General features: G+C 45.1%; 1 long non-coding RNA gene across 1 annotated transcript in view; it reads right to left on the bottom strand.

The window, feature by feature from the left end:
• Positions 1–1,477: 1,477 nt before the first annotated feature.
• The window catches only part of LOC148357697 (uncharacterized), a 32,762-nt gene continuing 15,855 nt past the window's right edge, over positions 1,478–18,384 (bottom strand). Inside the window, exon 3 of the long non-coding RNA XR_015851500.1 lies at positions 1,478–2,616. This is a non-coding gene — a long non-coding RNA (uncharacterized LOC148357697). The remainder of the gene's footprint in view (positions 2,617–18,384) is intronic.

Raw genomic sequence — 18,384 nt, 5'->3', positions numbered from 1 at the left:
GTCCTGTCCTTTTCTATATCCTGCTCGTCTGCTCCTGGCTTCTCGATCGTCTCCGGCTCCCTGACCTTTTCCTTCCTCCGACCACGCTTTGATCTCCCGCCCCGGCTGCCGGACTCATTTCTGCCCACCGACCACGCCCCTGATCTCCTGTCCCGGCTGCCCGACTCGTTTCTGCACACCGAGCACGCTCCTATTTCCTGTCCCGGCTGCCCAACTTGTTTCTGCCCTCCAACCACGCTTCGATCTCTCGCCCCGGCTGCCGGAATTGTTTCTGCCCACCGACCACACTCCGATCTCCCGTCCCGGCTGCCTGACTCGTTTCTGCCTATCGACCACGTTCCGATTTCCCGTCCCGGCTGCCCGACTTGTTTCCGCCTTCCAACCACACTCCGATCCTGTGAGGTCCCTGCTCCTCCTGCCCAGCGATCGCCGAATTGCTGGCGTTTGTTTTCCTGCGCCTGACTTATCCACTTCCGCAATAAAGTTTGTTGTGAAATGTTACGCATTTGGGTGTACCGTCTTTTCTGGTTCTGACAGAAATACAGACACCCGCTTGTATACTTATTCAAAAAAAATTAGATAGGTTCCTTGGATCAGCCCTTGGCCCAATTTTTTTAACCCAATGCCCCTTCAAGTAGCAGTAAATTAAAGCTGGTGTCTTTCTCTCTCTGTAAACACATGCAGTCCCAAGCTTTTCATATATTATAAGGGTATGTCTCTTTTCCAGCTAGCTGAGGCGTTACCTCGCCTGATGAGCTTTGCGAGGTTGATTGTCTTGGTTATGCATTATTTATTTTTTTTATCGATTCCTACGAGAAAAGAAAAAACATTTCATTATGCAAAAATTAGCCTTCCTCCCGAGTGTTCTGAAGGCTTCCTTTATTCTTTCGTTATTGGGCACTATTGTTTTACACCCCCCTTCGGAAATGTTTTGTGCATCCCTGCAAAACAATAAACTGTTATGACATAGCTAACAACCTACCTACGAACACAGAGACACGGGCTCAGACTTCGGCTTCCTACCCGTTTGCAAAGAAGCCGTCAAACATTGAAGGTTCGGGAAAGAAGCAATTGTGTGCAATTTATTCGGTCCCTAGTGTTAACTCATTCGATGCCAGACATTTTCTCTCAATTACGGATGCCAGCTTACTTTTTCCACTCATTTTTGAAGGCCTACAGAAAATTTAGTTATGCAGCTATATGGGAATAGGACAAGGCAAAAGAAAAGGAAAGAAAGGCTAATTTCATTCTTAAAAAAAGCATTTTTCTAGCTTTTGCCATTGTTTTGTAAACAACAGTTGAACATTGCTAGGTTTCTTCAAAATACTTGTTTGCTAGAAAACTAAGAAAATGGCTTTTTGTGAAATCATGCCTTTCAAGCAGAATTCTCACGTCAGTGCTTTTTTTTTTTTTTTTTTTTGCATTTGTGATACCTCTAATTATTTATAAGCAATGCTTTCTAAAAACACAAGGGCACTTTGCTTGCAAAGTAACATTTTATTTCAAGAACACTGAACTTATGCATGAACAATGCAGGAACTTTGTAAGAACTTTTTAGGAGCCGATGTTTCCAGTTGACGTGAACCCACGATTTCGATCACCATGGCAATTACATACCTTTGGATGTGCACAAAACATCATCCCTCTCTGCCCGAACGATGACCAAAGGAATTTTTCATCTTTCTTTAGAAAGAAAAAGCTCTGTTAAAGTGCCTGTCTGTCCTTATACATATATCCGCTTTTCTCACCAGACTGCTACACAATCTGCATCGCTGGATACAGGAGGCGAGGCTAAAAAATGTGGGCTTCCTTGATGTGTGGACAAAGATCTGATCAAAGCATTTTTTGCCTTCTAGTGGTGATTTATCACACTAAAATCATTCACAGAGGCTTGATACTCACTGATCAGCCTTCATAATACTCTTTTTAAATGAAAACAAAGGATATTTACGTTTTGGCACTCAGGAGAGATGCTTCTAAAAATGTACTTATACTTTATGGCACAGAAGAAGTTAAGATGACGAGACGTTTCTATAAATGTGCTTCTGCTCTTCTCAATGTTTTCAGTTATTTTTTAAAGTTGCTTATTTGTTGCTTTACCTCCCGAAAAATAAAAGGTTTACAATTGTAAAGCTACAAAGTATATTAATAATGTTCCTCAGGCAGGCCAGTGGGGAAGGTAGAAAAGGCCAACTGTGCTTGGGGCTATTTGACTAGCTGTGATTCACTCTTTATGGCAACAAACCAAGGACAATTTATGCATTGAAATTGGAAATTGAAAGACAATGTCGTGATATTCCTAATGACATGTTTCGCGACGTTTGCGCGTTATCAGCGTTGTCCGGACAATAATGGTCATCACTTTGAACATTTGCGAACATGATTCTTCAATTACATTTGATGCTATTTCACTTAAACTTGTACGGTTCCATATGCTTCAAATTTGTCTCTGATGCGCGCAATGGTCCGGCGCGTGGGTGCCGGTTTTGCGAATTCACTTGTGAACCGGCGTTGCACTTCAGTGGCGTTTTCGGTCTTCCAATAGCATTTCAGGACAAACTTTCTCTCTTCGAAACTAAGTTGATTTCCTGCCATGGCTTCAGTAAGTCAGGATATCTGCAACACATAAAAAAAGTGAGTACATTTTTTTTGAGACACCCTGTATTTGTAAATTCCTTTATTATAACATAAAACTTATTTTCAATGCAGAACCTAAGAAACATAAAATGGGTGTGAAAATTAATGTGTGACAAGTATGCACTGCAGGAAGTAGCTTGCAAATCATATTGAAGGGCAGACGTGCATCAAACTAAAATATTATTTCTCCCCCGGAATAGATTTTCTTGTGCATGTTATGCTCCTCCTTGATCTGCTACCTTATCGTGGTGGAGGAGTTTGTGTGTCCCAATGATCCTAGGAGCTATGTTGTCGGGGGCTTTAAGTAAGCCCCTGGTAGGGTCACCCATGGCAAACAGGTCCTAGGTGAGTGGCCAGACAAAACGCAGATCAGAAGACCCCTAATGATGAGACAAAACTTTGGTCCTCGATTTCGCTCGCCCGGACGCGGGTTACCGGGGCCCCCTTCTGGAGCCAGGCCTGGAGGTGGGGTCCGCTGGCGAGCGCCTGGTGGCCGGACCCTTACCCACGGGGGCCGGCCGGGCACAGCCCGAAGGGACGACGTGGGACCCTCTTCCCATGGGCTCACCACCTGTAGGAGGGGCCAAAGGGGTCGGGTGCGCAGAGAGCTGGGTAGCAGCCAAGGGAGGGGTCCTTGGTGCGACGATCCCCGGCTACAGAAACTGGCCTTTGGGACATGGAACGTTACCTCTCTGGCAGGGAAGGAGCCCGAGTTGGTGCGTGAGGTTGAGAAATTCCGACTAGATATAGTCGGACTCACCTCTACGCACGGCTTGGGCTCTGGTACCAGTCCTCTCGAGAGGGGTTGGACTCTCTTCCACTCTGGAGTTGCCCGTGGTGAGAGGCGCAGAGCCGGTGTGGGCATATTAATTGCCCCACGGCTCGGTGCCTGTACGTTGGGGTTCACCCCGGTAGACGAGAGGGTAGCCTCCCTCCGCCTTCGGGTGGGGGGACGGGTCCTGACTGTTGTTTGTGCTTATGCACCAAATAGCAGTTCGGAGTACCCACCCTTCTTGGGGTCCTTAGAGGGTGTGCTTGAGAGCGCGCCCCCTGGGGACTCCCTCGTACTGCTGGGAGACTTCAACGCTCACGTGGGCAATGACAGTGAGACCTGGAGGGGCGTGATTGGGAAGAACGGCCCCCCTGACCTGAACCCGAGTGGTGTTTCGTCACGGTCCATCCATAATGAACACCATGTTCAGACATAAGGGTGTCCATATGTGCACTTGGCACCAGGACACCCTAGGCCGTAGTTCGATGATCGACTTTGTCATCGTTTCGTCGGACCTGCGGCCGCATGTTCTGGACACTCGGGTGAAGAGAGGGGCAGAGCTGTCAACTGATCACCACTTGGTGGTGAGTTGGCTTCGATGGTGGGGGAAGATGCCGGCCCGACCCGGCAGACCCAAGCGTGTTGTGAGGGTCTGTTGGAAACGGCTGGCAGAATCTCCCGTCAGAAGAAGTTTCAATTCACACCTCCGGCAGAACTTCGCCCATGTCCCGAGGGAGGCGGGGGACATTGAGTCCGAGTGGACCATGTTCCGCGCCTCCATTGTCGAGGCGGCTGATCGGAGCTGTGGCCGCAAGGTAGTCGGTGCCTGCCGCGGCGGCAACCCTCAGACCCGTTGGTGGTCACCGGCGGTGAGGGATGCCGTTAAGCTGAAGAAGGAGTCTTATCGGGCCTTCCTGGCCTGTGGGACTCTGGAAGCAGCTGGCAGGTATCGGCTGGCCAAGCGGAATGCGGCTTTGGCGGTTGCCGAGGCAAAAACTCGGGCATGGGAGGAGTTTGGCGAGGCCATGGAAGCCGACTTCCGAACGGCTTCGAGGAAATTCTGGTCCACCATCTGGCGTCTTAGGGGGGGGGAGCGGTGTGCCATCGACACTGTGTATAGTGCCGATGGGGCGCTGCTGACCTCGACCCGGGACGTTGTGAATCGGTGGGCGGAGTACTTCGAAGACCTCCTCAATGCCACCGGCACGTCTTCCTCTGGGGAAGCAGAGCCTGAGGACTCTGGGTTGGGCTCTCGTATCACTGGGGTTGAAGTCACCGAGGTTGTCAAAAAACTCCTCGGTGGCAGGGCCCCGGGGGTCGATGAGATCCGCCCGGACTTCATTAAGGCTCTGGATGATGTGGGCGTGTCATGGTTGACGCGCCTCTGCAACATCGCGTGGACATCGGGGACAGTGCCTCTGGACTGGCAGACTGGGGTGGTGGTTCCCGTCTTTAAGAAGGGGGACCGGAGAGTGTGTTCCAACTACAGGGGAATCACACTTCTCAGCCTCCCTGGTAAGGTCTATTCAGCGGTACTGGAGAGGAGGGTCCGCCAGGAAGTCGAATCTCGGATTCAGGAGGAACAGTGTGGTTTTCGTCCTGGCCGTGGAACACTGGACCAGCTCTATACACTCTTCAGGGTCTTTGAGGGTGCATAGGAGTTTGCCTGTCCGGTCTACATGTGTTTTGTGGACTTGGAGAAGGCATTCGACCGTGTTCCTCGGGAGGCCCTGTGGGGGGTGCTTCGGGAGTATGGGGTACCGCACAGTCTTATCCGGGCTGTGCGGTCCCTGTATGCCCGGTGCCAGAGTCTGGTCCGCATTGCCGGCACTAAGTCGGATTCGTTCCCGGTGAGGGTTGGGCTCCGCCAGGGCTGCCCTTTGTCACCGATTCTGTTCATAACTTTTATGGACAGAATTTCTAGGCGCAGCCTTGGCGGGGATGGAGTCCGGTTTGGGGGCCTCAGCATTGTGTCACTGCTTTTTGCAGATGACGTGGTGCTGTTGGCTTCCTCAGGCCGTGATCTTCAGCTCTCGCTGGAGCGATTCGCAGCCGAGTGTGAAGCGGCCGGGATGGGGATCAGCACCTCCAAGTCCGAGGCCATGGTTCTCAGTCGGAAAAGGGTGGTATGCTCCCTCTGGGTCGGGGAGGAGGTCTTGCCCCAAGTGGAGGAGTTCAAGTATCTTGGGGTCTTGTTCACGAGTGAGGGTAGGATGGAACGGGAGATCGACAGACGGGTCGGTGCAGCGTCTGCCGTCATTCGGACCCTGTACCGGTCTGTCGTGGTGAAGAGGGAGCTGAGCCGAAAGGCAAAGCTCTCGATCTACCAGTCGATCTACGTTCCTACCCTCACCTATGGTCATGAACTTTGGGTCATGACCGAAAGAACTCGATCCCGGATACAAGTGGCTGAAATGAGTTTCCTCCGCAGGGTGGCTGGGTTCTCCCTTAGAGATAGGGTGAGAAGCTCAGTCATCCGGGAGGAACTCGGTGTAGAGCCACTGCTCCTCCGCGTTGAGAGGAGCCAGTTGAGATGGCTCGGGCATCTAATAAGGATGACTCCTGGACGCCTCCCTCGGGAGGTGTTCCGGGCATGTCCCACCGGCAGGAGGCCCCGGGGGCGGCCCAGGACACGTTGGAGAGACTATGTCTCTCGGCTGGCTTGGGAACGCCTCGGTGTCCCGTCGGATGAGCTGGAGGAGGTGGCTGGGGATAGGGACGTCTGGGCTTCCCTTTTAACGCTGCTGCCCCCGCGACCCGACCTCGGATAAGCGGAAGACAATGGATGGATGGATGGATGGATGTTATGCTCACTTCACCAAACTATTGTTCAGTTCTTATGATGTATTTGCATCTGTTATAGTTGTGATCCTTTTTTTATTCCAGTCAATCAAAAGGCAAACTGTAAAGGTCTGGTGCACCTGATTCCACCGGGGAGCGCCGAACGCATTTGGAACTAGGCACCCCTCTGACCAATACCCACAGACCTGTTTCAAATTATCCTCATCCCTTAACAAGGACATTTTGAACAGCACGCATCGCCGGTTCATTTTCGTTCCATCACCATGCCTGGTCTGTTTCATTTTGTTGTTGGTTTCTTAGTTGGGCGTCTTGTGGGTTGCTATGTGCCCAATTGTTGTTGGTTTTTTTTTGTTACTTTGGTCCTGTTTTCATTTGGATAAATACCATCCATCTTTGACCACCCCTGCCTCAGTTTCTCCTCCCCCCACATGGGTCCATCACCAGGGAAACCTAAAACAGACGTCCCTCAGTGTTGCTTGATGGCAACATTGTGCTATGTTTGGTGTCCAAAGGATACTATTAGATATGAGGCTTTTATTATTTCACCAACAAAATTTCAAAATGGTTCCTATGTAGTCATGGTGTACTCAAAAATGTAGGTGTCATATTTGACCCCGATCTGTCCTTTCAAACACATATTAAGAATATTACTAGAACAGCTTTTTTCCATCTTCGCAACATTGCTGTCTCAGTCGGATGCAGAGATTATGATTCATGCGTTTGTTACCTCCCGTCTCGATTACTGTAATGCACTACTCTCCGGTCTCCCAAAGTCCAAAATCAAGAGCCTTCAGCTGGTACAAAATGCTGCAGCGAGGCTTTTAACTAAGACAAAAAAGTTTGATCACATTACCCCGATTTTAGCTAAACTGCATTGGCTCCCTGTTTGCTTAGGATGTGATTTTATGGTTCTGTTGGTAGTTGTTGGGATTATATACGTATATTTATCCTACAGTTGACACAAATATGTTATAAGTGTTCTCAGCCCTTTTTGTATAGTTTTCAGCCCAAGCTGTTTCTCAAGGCCATGAGTTGTTTTTTGTTTCTGTCTCTTTCACATTCCAGTGGGTGCACCCTGACCTGTGCATGCCATAACTCAAGTTGTTTTTTCCAAGAACCTGAATATTGGAAGGGAGGGTTCGGAGACGTCTTCAGAGCGAGCGAGCGAGCGAGGAGGAGATTCTAACAGCTTGGTCTCCGCAGCTCTCATAATGATGATTAATAAAATAACCAATTCTAAAGAACCGATTCTCTTTGTCTTTTATTTCAGAGCGTTTTATTATAAATGTTGGAGACTTGAACCTAACAGTAGTATAGAAAATCATGCATGGACTTGCTCCCTCATATCTTTCAGATATAATTCCCCCCTGTGTTCCGGTCTGGAGCCTTCGCTCTGAAAATGCTGGTCTACTAGTGATCCCAAGAGCCAAGAAGAGATACGCAGGTTCGAGAGCGTTCTCCGTTCGGGCCCAGGTGCTGTGGAATGCTCTTCCCCCTGAGATTCGATCTGCAACCTCAGTGGAAACGTTCAAATCTAAGCTTAAAACACACTACTATTCTATAGCATATGAATAACCTATATTTTATGTTGACAATATCCGTGTAATATTTGCCCTCATGTAGGTTTTAGACCAGGGGATGATGTCATAATAGTCTGTTGTTTGCAATAGTCTGTGGTCTGTGCAGCCCTTTGAGACCATTTGTGATTAAGGGCTATAAAAATAAACATGACTTGACTTCTCTATCACGAAGTGACTTCCATCTTGTACCTTTTAAAGCTTTATCTTGAGAGGACATCATTCGAATTAAAATTTTACTTTTACGCTGTGTGGGAGAATTTTGATGCTTCTGTTCATGTTACACATTACATGCATAAACCAATTTGGTGATGAAAACAAAAATCATTTTACTCAATGACCTCTCTATAGCAAAATCCGGTGGGACGCAACATACTGTCAGCACTCTCTCTTTCAAGAATAAACAGAGGATGTTTGTACCTTTCTTCTGCTTTTAAAGGTGTGGAACTAGAAGCACGCAGAGACGGCAGTTTGTCTCCGTGGGAAAAGTTGTGACAGCACTTGTGTCTTGCTAGCTGCTAAAAGCTGCTTGACTTGAAGAAAGCTTGTAGGATAATGACAGAGAGTTTTCTCTAAAAGGTTCTTGCAGTGTGTAAAGCGTGTCAAGGTGAAGACATTTTCAAGAAATACTTTGGGAGCTCCATTACATCTAATCTGTCGATGTACACATATGAGAGTGAGATTGAAATAAAAAGAAAGCGTAGTGGGCATTTTCATGGCGTTTGCTTTTAACTACAAAACTACGAGCTATATTACACTTAAAAATATTGATTGGAGTCTGCACTTAATAGCATCATGTTGCAATATCAAACCCCGGTTTCAATGTGGTTTTGCATGATTTTAAAGTTTTTCTAGCTCCTCCCTTATAAGACAAAAACACGTTAATTAGTCTAATTCCAAGTATTCAATATAAAGAGTTAGGCTGTTGATTACAAAGTAAAATTGATAAGTTTAAAGTTTATTAGACACTCAATTTTGGGAAAGAAGACATCAATGAAGATTGATCTTGAGGAGAACAGGAGAAGTCCGTACTAAAACCTTCAATATGAAAAAAACCTAGCCCTTTCTTTTTACTAAATCTTCTAGGTTACAAAAAGCAGATCAGCAACACGATTGGCCCATAGTAACAATGATGTAAACAATGCATAATAGTCAAAAAACAAACAACACTGAGACAAAATAATGGTCAACAGTGCGCAAAAGTAGTCAAAATAGCTAACAACCGTGGCATCCTAAGCAATCTCCTTTGTAGGTACCCAATACTAAAAAAACACTACCACATCTTTTATTATAAGCGAAGACCAAAAAATCAAATCTGTACAACCAATGATTGTCACGAAACGGACCGGGAAGCAGGAAGTCGGAACTTATATTCGTAGACGATCTGTCACTTTAATTAGGAAAGAAAAGTTGTCCAACACACAAACGGACCTAAAACAAAACAAAACAGGTTCAAAGGCAAGGACTGGCGGTCGGCGGAGTCGGGCTGGCGGTCGGCGGAGTCGGGCTGGCAGTCGGCGGAATCGGGCTGGCGATCGGCGGAGTCGGGCTGGCGATCGGCAGAGTCGGACTGGCGGTCGGCAGAGTCGGACAGGCGATCAGCGGAGTCGGACTGGCGATCATCTGAGTCGAACTGGCGATCGGCAGAGTCGGACTGGCGGTCGGCAGAGTCGGACTGGCAAGCAGGGGAGTCGGACTGGCAAGCAGGGGAGTCGGACTGGCAAGCAGGGGAGTCAGACAGGCAAGCAAGGGAGTCAGACAGGCAAGCAGGACAGTCAGACAGGCAAGCGGAGGAGTCAGACAGGCAGGCAGGGGAGTCAAACAGGCAAGCAGGGGAGTCAGACAGGCAAGCAGGGCAGTCAGACAGGCAAGCAGGGGAGTCAGACAGGCAAGCAGGGGAGTCAGACAGGCAAGCAGGGGAGTCAAACAGGCAAGCAGGGGAGTCAGACCGACAGATGGGTACGGAAGGTTGGCCGACAGGCGCGGCGTTGAGGCCGACAGGAACCACGGACAGCTCGGCGCCAAATCCTCCCTGGAACCACATTCGAGGCACAGCAATGGCCACGACGGGCGGGGCCGTGGTTCGAGTGGGAAGAGAAGGAGACATTGCGGCCAGAGAAGGAAGGCGGGGCCGTTGCCAATAGGAGCTCATTCAGCAGACGAGACAGGGACTCAGTCCGCTGAGCTAATTGCTCCATCTGGCCTTGCATGCGTTGAGCTTGCTCGGCCTGCAGCTGAAGGGCGGCGACCTCACTGGGCGATCGCCAAACGGTGTCCTCCAGCTTTCCCCAAATTGTGTTGGGATCGTTCGCTGAGTTCACATCGTATGGCCAGATCATTCTGTCACGAAACCAACCGGGAAGCAGGAAGTCGGAACTCATATGCGTAGACGATCTGTCACTTTAATTCGGAAAGAAAAGTTGTCCAACGCACATACGGACCAAAAACAAAACAAAACAGGTCCAAAGGCAATCAAAATTACAAACTAGGCATTACTCAGATCAAACAGGCATGAACAGGTCTTCAACAAGGTAAAGCAATGGTCTGGCAACGGGCAGTCCCAAAAGGATCGTTTAAGTACTCCAAAAGCAATCAGGCCAATGCGTCTCAGCCGGTGTCAAGGGGCGGGGCCAGCTGGGCGCCATGACAACCGTGCAGGACAAGACAATGATTTGGTTATCACAAGTCCAAGTCGTGAGCTACCAAGTCCATATAAAGTATTAGGCCTTTGACGTCCTAATTCTAAGTAGACTTCAAGATGCATTCCAAAACAAGGAAAGACTCAAATCTTTAACCCAAAAGTCCAATTTAAGTCCTATTCTGTAGGTTCCAGGTCCATGTCAAATGTCATTTTTCAACCCATAAACTCAAGTCTGAGCGGCACGGCAGCTAGGTGTTAGCACGCAGCACCATATGCAAAGGTCCGTGATTCAATTTACGATACTGAAGCCTCACCGTCCAAAGTTTGCATATTCTCCCCGTACCTGCGTGGGGTTTCTCCGGACACTATGGTTTCCTCCCACATTCCAAAAACATGCATGGCAGGTTGATTGGAGCATCTGAATTGTCCCTAGGTATGAGTGAGTTTCTGAATGGTTGTCTGTCTCTGCGTAGCCTGCAACCGTGTCCCCTTCTCACTGCCCGTGATCTTTGTGAGGATAAGCGGCGCAGAAAATGGATAGAAATTCAAGTCTAAGGACAGACCTGAGTCTTTGGGCCACAAGTCCATTTCAATTCTAAGTCTCTACCCAGATTCTCAAGTCTTTGAACCATAAAGGGAAGGTAAGACTGAAAACTTTGACGCCCAAGTCTTTGTGTCCCAATTTCATTTTCTCAAGGCTTTGCTCCATAAGTCCAAGTCAATACCGAGCTTTAATTTTTCAACCCATCTTAATATCTTTGACGTAAAAGTTAAAATCAAATGCAAAGCTTTAGGTTCCATATCTTGGTCTTGTTTTAAGACTTTGACCCTCAGTTCTATTTTCATATCCTGTCAAGTGCTTGACTCATAAAGTTAATTATAGTGGTTAGGTTCCAAGTCCAGGTCAAAACTTACAACTTTGGCCACCAGTCCAAGTCAAGTTTAAGTCTTTACAAGTCTAAGTCAAGTCTTATGCCTTCAGCTTGAATGGTATACAAGTCTCAAAAAAGGGACAGTATTTCCACGGGTTCACTTTGTGAATACTATTTCTTCTATTTGTGTCCTAGCAAGTAGCCTGCCTTTAAATTTGGCTCTTTCTGAACTTAAAGCCACATTTGGACAACAGTTGTACATGTAATGTTTGTATAGTTGTATAAAAATGTCAGCAGAATCAGAATCGGTTGCCAAGTGCTTTCAATTTCCGCAGAGTCCGCTCCACCACACAAATGACCATCCTAACCAAAGTGTGACTAAAAACAGTGCCAATACTATTAATAAACAAATAGGCCATATGTTTGTGGATGCCAAATTAGGACTCTCTGATCCAGGCCATTGCTCATTGTGCAATAGACAACAAAGCGTGAGGATGAATCATGCAAACGCAAGATGCCATCCAACGCTTCTTCAATCGCTGTTATCCTGCGCTAATTATGACTTTGTTGCGCTTGAATTGCACTTGGGTCGCCCAGAGCTACATTTGTGCGCCTGGCCAGAAAAACATTTGAGCCTCAGAGTTGTTTACCAACACTCAATGGATGGTGCCTCGCCCTGGATATTCAGTTTTAGCGATCAGTAGTAATGAAGCCTCTCCAACTTGAGGAGAAGCCACTCGATGCACACGCACTCACAACAGTACCCTCGTTGAGTCAATGCAAAGGTATCCTGTTGAAAACAGCTTATACAAGGACAATTAACTTTAAGTGGTGTGATGGAAGGAGAAGTGAGTTAGGTTGAGACAGAAGATGAGAAGAGAATAAGAGAGCATCCCCGCCACCAACACTCAACGCTCACAGCAAGGTAGCGGCAGAATGCAATCCTTACAAGATGCTCCTCCCGGTTGTAATCCCCAACCCCAGATAATGGAGCGTCGTAATCTGGAAGATAAAGCGCTATCAGGAGAGCGGGCCGCGGGGGAGAACGGAGGCGGGGTGATGCCTTTCAGCATGCCGCACGTTCCAACATCCAACATCTCAAAGGATCATTTTGCGTTATCTTGACAGAAAATTTTGCGTTTTTGTAGCCCCTAAAAAATGCCAAAGAACACAAATGCAAAGATGGCTGAAGGTTAAAGATGGTTGTCCAGAATTCACGTAGCTGTCTGTTGTTAAGAGATGTTTGTACCAGAAACAATAAAACACCAGCAGCTTTCTGTCATTTAAATTCCTGCAGGAAGATAAAATGTTGCACTGAGTGCAGCGTGCAAGGTCTTCCCATGTCGACCGTCATGACGACCAACATCAGATTGTTGACATGTCATTTAAATAGAGTACCAAAATGACCTTGGGGAAATGAAACATAAAAACTGTCACGTAAAGTCAGACAGACCCAAACGCACGACACAGAGAGTTGAAAAACGGGTATGCAGTCAACCCCCAGCAGGGGGCGTTTATTTATTAACAATATGAAAATCACTACTGACAGGGAAGAGCAGTACGGAGGAGAATCTTGGAAGACAAACGTGGGGAGGTTCTGTTATGTTGCGTGAAGAGGATCCAAATGCAGAAACACCTGACTAATAGGCGTCTGGAATTGAAAATACTCTCTAGGGTTGAATGAAAAAAAAAGCTGAAAATAAAAACATACTTCAAAACTGATTTTGCCGCTTAAATGAAGTTTTCAATTATTCATTAATGGTTACCATAAGTAGTAGCATTCCATTGTAACGGTGCATTTTCTATTTGATTTACAATACTTTCCGATAAATACAGTTCCTAGCAAAATTATTGGCCCACCAAGAATCTTTTGTCATATTGCCACATTTTTGGCTTCAAACTTAAACCTGAAAACTAAAATATTGTCTAAGAATCACCAATATATGCAACACAATCGTGAAGTGAAACCAAATTATTTCAACAGTTTGTATATATTTACAACAACAAAAAACTGAAAAGGAGAAGTTGCAAAGATATTGCCCCCCTGTTCTCTCAGCTCAGCCAACTGACCCTAGAAGTTCATTATAAAACACAAAATAAAATCTTGTGTCTCACATTTTGTTAATTCTGGAAAAAAAAATGTTTTTTTTCTGTACATTTGAAGCCTGAATTATGGCAATATGTAAAAATGTTTTTGGAGGACCAATATTTTCATAAGACACACTGGAATATAAGGCACACTTTGAAAGTCTTGCAAAAATGTGCACTTTATGTGCACCTTAGAATACAGAAAATATGTTCCTGAACTCTGGGATAAAATGTCTGGAAACCGAAAAACGGCACACATCACATGGTCCAGTGATGGAAAACGATGCAAATCAACATTGGTATGAAATGTGAAATTTAAAATATTAGTGTGTACCAAGTTTAGCCTTGGTTTCACGATGAGACTGCCCTCAATTCCATCCAATTCAAGCGCCGCAACGCACTATTTTATGGCCTATTATAATTTACTCGACCCTATGGGTCCATGGCAGCAATAAAATGCACCTACATTCCTGCATAAATTATATACCTGCATTCTTTAGTATGAACCAATTAAGAATTCAATTTAGAAGTTAGCGGCCAAATTAGACTGACTTTAATGGTTTTAATCAAGGGCACGAGCCGGGCTGCATAATAACCACAAGAGGCGTTGAGTGACAATAGCTCAGCTGCTCCCACAACGGCACCACCGGCCTTGAACGACGGCTGGAAATGTTTGCGCTTACCGAGCAGTCGAGCGGCAAGGACGCACGATTTCTGATTTGGTCGACGTCCAAACATAAAGGACGGCCGCATCCGTCATCGTTATTGGTGACGGGAATGAATTAGCCGCTTTATTGATTAGTCTATAAAGAGGAAATGAATGAACAGTGCTGAATTGAGTTTATGAGGATAATGGTTGTTAAAACTGTCAGAAATGTTCGTCTCTTGGACGGATAATCTGTGCGCTGCGTGACAGACATGTGAAAAGGATTTCAAAGGCGTTGACTGCATTTTTCAGGAAGCTAACTCAAATCATTTTGAGTAATATTTCCCCCCCTTACAAAGATATTGTCTAGATTCAATGCAAACTAGGCGTGGGAAATACTGGAAATGTTAGTATCGATCTGATCCAATCAAATATATGGTCGTATCGATCAAAAATGATCAGATTTTTGCCTGAAATTTCATGATCATTAAATGATTGAACCCCCCTCCTTGAGTTAGTTTAAATTTAAAATAAACAAACCACAAATAAAAAAAACACACAATTCAAACTTTAACAGTACAGAAAAATAGAAATATTCATATTACAACATTTCCAGAACATAAGCCAAGAGAAATAAGAAAGCAGCAATGTAAAAGAAATAAAATACAATTTATAACTGTCAACAGGTCAACTATACCTTCCTGTCACGGTTGCCCACTGCCCTCACTGGCCCCGCCCATTTTGCGCCAGCTGCGGCTCGTTGACAGGCTTCCCTCCTATTTATGCTCAGTGCTCTCACTTACGCTTTGTCAGTCCGTCAACGAACCTCTGCACCCGCAAGACGTGTGTTTTGACTCTTTCCCTGTTTGATATCGGTCTCCAATCTCCAGTGTCTGGTATCGTTCCCGTCCATCTCGTCCTGTTTGATATCGGACTCCAGTCTCCAGTGTCTGGTATCGATCCCGTCTGTCTTGCGCTGTCTGAGACCTTGCTACGATCTCTAGTATCGGGTATCGTCCCTGTCAATCTCCTTCTGTTCTGGTTCTGACACTTCCATTGCACGATATTTAGAAAATAAAGTCAGAAAGTGCAAATATTGTAAAAAAATACAATCTTTAAAAGTATAATAAAAAAAACTTCTATTACAACAACTGTTACAGTGCAATGTAACAAACAAGCCTTTATGGCTCTGTTGCCATAGTGAGAAATAATTTACATTTTTTTTGTTCAGGAACATTACCTTACATTTTTGGTTGACTCGATGCTCTCTGTGGGATGAACTTTGTTCATGTGTTTATTTAAGCAGACCACTTTACCACACAAATGACACCTGGAATTCTTTCTTTTCATAAGTTGAAAAAAAGGCCACACCGCGCTGTGCTTCCCGGTTGAACTTGTCATATTCAGCTTCTGATAGGGGTGCATGTGGGTTTGTCTGTCTCTTCTGCCTGGCAGGCAAGATGCATCAGCAGACTGGGTAGGGAAATGGTTGAGGGCGCTGGGTGAGAGAGAGAAGGTCCGCGCTGTCTACATATAAAAGCAGCGCTTTGAGGAAATTGGCTGGAAGGGTAAAATATCGATCCCAGAACAACAGTTTTGATCCAATTAAAATATTCTGAATTATAACAATATTTGGATTGATCCGCTGAACCCTAGAGCAAACTACTGACAGATTCCAAAGAAATACTGGCATATCCGTTCAAACCACTCACACTTGAAGACGTGCCTGAAAAACAATTCAGTGGACCTTGATTCAAAGTTTATAGGATGTTGTTCAATTATGGGTAATTCAGTCAGGGCCTCCTAATTTGACATTCATTTCAAATGTCCATGGTCATTAGTGACAATGAATGAGCTAATACCGTACGTCACAAAATTGAGTACACCCCTCACATTTCTGAAGAGATTTCTCATTAACGTTTAATAGAACATCACTGAAGAATCGCTTTGACACAATGAAAATAAATATGTAAACGAATGCCATGGCTTACTTAGTTGCATTTCATTAAGGGAAACAGAAACTCAAGCATGTGCTGTGAAATACTGGAGCAGAGAATGATACCCTCCCTCCAAAAACTGGGTCATAGGGCAATGTTCCAGGCCTATAATTAACCCAAATACACAAGATGACCAAGGCGTTTTTAAAGGGGCTAAGGGTAAAGGGGATGTGTTATTTTTTGCTCCAACCTCTCACCTGTGAGAGTCAAGCCCAATTAAACCAACACATCATCCCATCTAAAAAAAAAAAAAACCTGTGTTGGAGAAGCAAAACCTCCAAAACATGCAGCTCTCAACGACCAGGTTTTCACACCCAAATCTATAGCCTTGAATTTCTTCTTGCCTTGTTTTCTGTCTTCCGCAAACTGGATCCTTCAATTTAAAAAGTAATAAAAAGTCAACAATATTTGTTGAACTGCATCTTAAGTACTTTTGCCTGAGGCACAAAATGATTCTCCAGAGTGTCTTTTTTTTTTTTTACTTTCAGAGGCTTTCAGACCGAATTATCAACCTCCACAAAATAGAATGTATTCAGACTCAATGTTAGTAGAATTAGTACAGACTCATTCTCAATGCAAGTTATTCAATACTATTTGATGGGCAATTCAGCCATTTTCTCAAATGCACTGAAAACAAAAGTGATTGTTGCCTTAAATTGTCTGACCCTCCACCAAAACATTTGACAATTTTTCACATTTAAATTTAAAGATTTATGTTCATCTATCACTGATTTTTTTCTTCTAATAAGGAAGAATAAGTTTATCATAATGCACAAATGACTTTGTGCTACAAGTTTACATGGCCTGGTTTTATTGTCTACTGGTCTAATGTAGTCTAATTTTAATCCCCTCCTTTTTAGGTTCGAGCCAGAGGCGGGACTACCACGCAGGCACGAGGAGAACATGCAAACTCCGTACGGGGAGGCTGCAGTAGATGGAATTAAACCCTGGACCTCCCCACCATTGGGGGTGCGCACTAACCACCCAGTTGCCATGTCGCAGACCCACTATTATTACAAGAAAAGGGAAATAAAACAAAAAATATCTGTGATCCCGTTTTGGTTCCTTACCCACCATTTGAGAAACACTCTGTTCGATGTGTTGTTATTACATGGGTGTACCAAATATTTTTATGTTGTGCCTGTTTATAAATGATGGATGAATAATGTGGAAAAAAAACAAATTAAGATGCTTATCTATCTATCTATCTATCTACCCAGGTCCTATCCCTCGAGAGGGGTGACCGACAGCAAGACAAACACATACACAAAAACAAAGAAAATTAAAAAAGGGAAAAAGTAGCAAAAAACACACACACAATTTTTTGGGGAACATGGCCAACCCAAATGCCCAAACACCCAAACAAGTTAAGCACCTCAGAACCCAAGTTGGTCATGCTTTCGTCCCTCCAGATGAAACGGGACACAAGAAAGCGGCCAAGTCACTCGGGTCAGGGTGACACAACACACTCTTCTGTTCAACAGCAGGACCCGACAGCTTTCACTGGTTTACCCCTGCCACATCATGCAGGTGCCCTGCCCATCCCTTAGAACGCGTCTAAACATCCCACTATCCTTTCACAACACCTCTCCATTCATTCCTATCACCAACAAGAGCTCTAACTTCCACTATATCTAGACCTCTTTCCTGCAGTGCACTCATAACACCATCCATCCACGTTCAATCGCAGCCTTCATTTGCTTTTATTTAAGATGCTTATATGAGATATAAATAAACTAAGGGATTCCGCTCAATGGGGATGGATATTTGGGCTTGGATAGTGAAATACATGAGTCTAAAGAAGTAAACATGTAATTTATACTAATGAAGTGGTATTGAGTATCAGCATAAGACCTCAAAATTAAAAGGTCTACGGTGGTTAATAATCCTCAATTGTTGGTTAAAAAATATCCCTTTTCTTTTAATAAAAGTCTGATGATTGTCTTGGAGCCTGAAACAGGTTAATTCAATTTATGTTATTTCCTATGGGAAAAGTTAGTTCAGTAATAACTCCTTTTTGCTTTACTTTGGTGTGTCGGCCTATAGTAAAGATATTATTGCTTGGAGAGATGCCTCACACCCACGCATTCTTCTTTACTTGTCTTGGAGGGACTATAAACATCTCTCCTTAGCACCTGGAACTTCCAACTCAAGCAAAAACTGAATAATCTTCTGCACTCTGGGATCAGGCTGAAAGTGTCGACTCTACACAGAATATGCAAATTTGCTCCCATTTACTCCTGTGAATAAAGATGATAATATGGCACACAGACATTTATGTAAATCTTCGCTGTTTTTTTTTTGCTCGACGAGTCTGCGAATCATTATTCAGAAATGAGTAAAACTCCCTAT

Source organism: Urocampus carinirostris, chromosome 10 (assembly GCF_059441175.1).
Source record: "Urocampus carinirostris isolate Australia breed hairy pipefish chromosome 10, RoL_Ucar_1.0, whole genome shotgun sequence".
Taxonomy (NCBI): domain Eukaryota; kingdom Metazoa; phylum Chordata; class Actinopteri; order Syngnathiformes; family Syngnathidae; genus Urocampus; species Urocampus carinirostris.
This window is presented reverse-complemented; position numbering and strand designations above follow the sequence as displayed.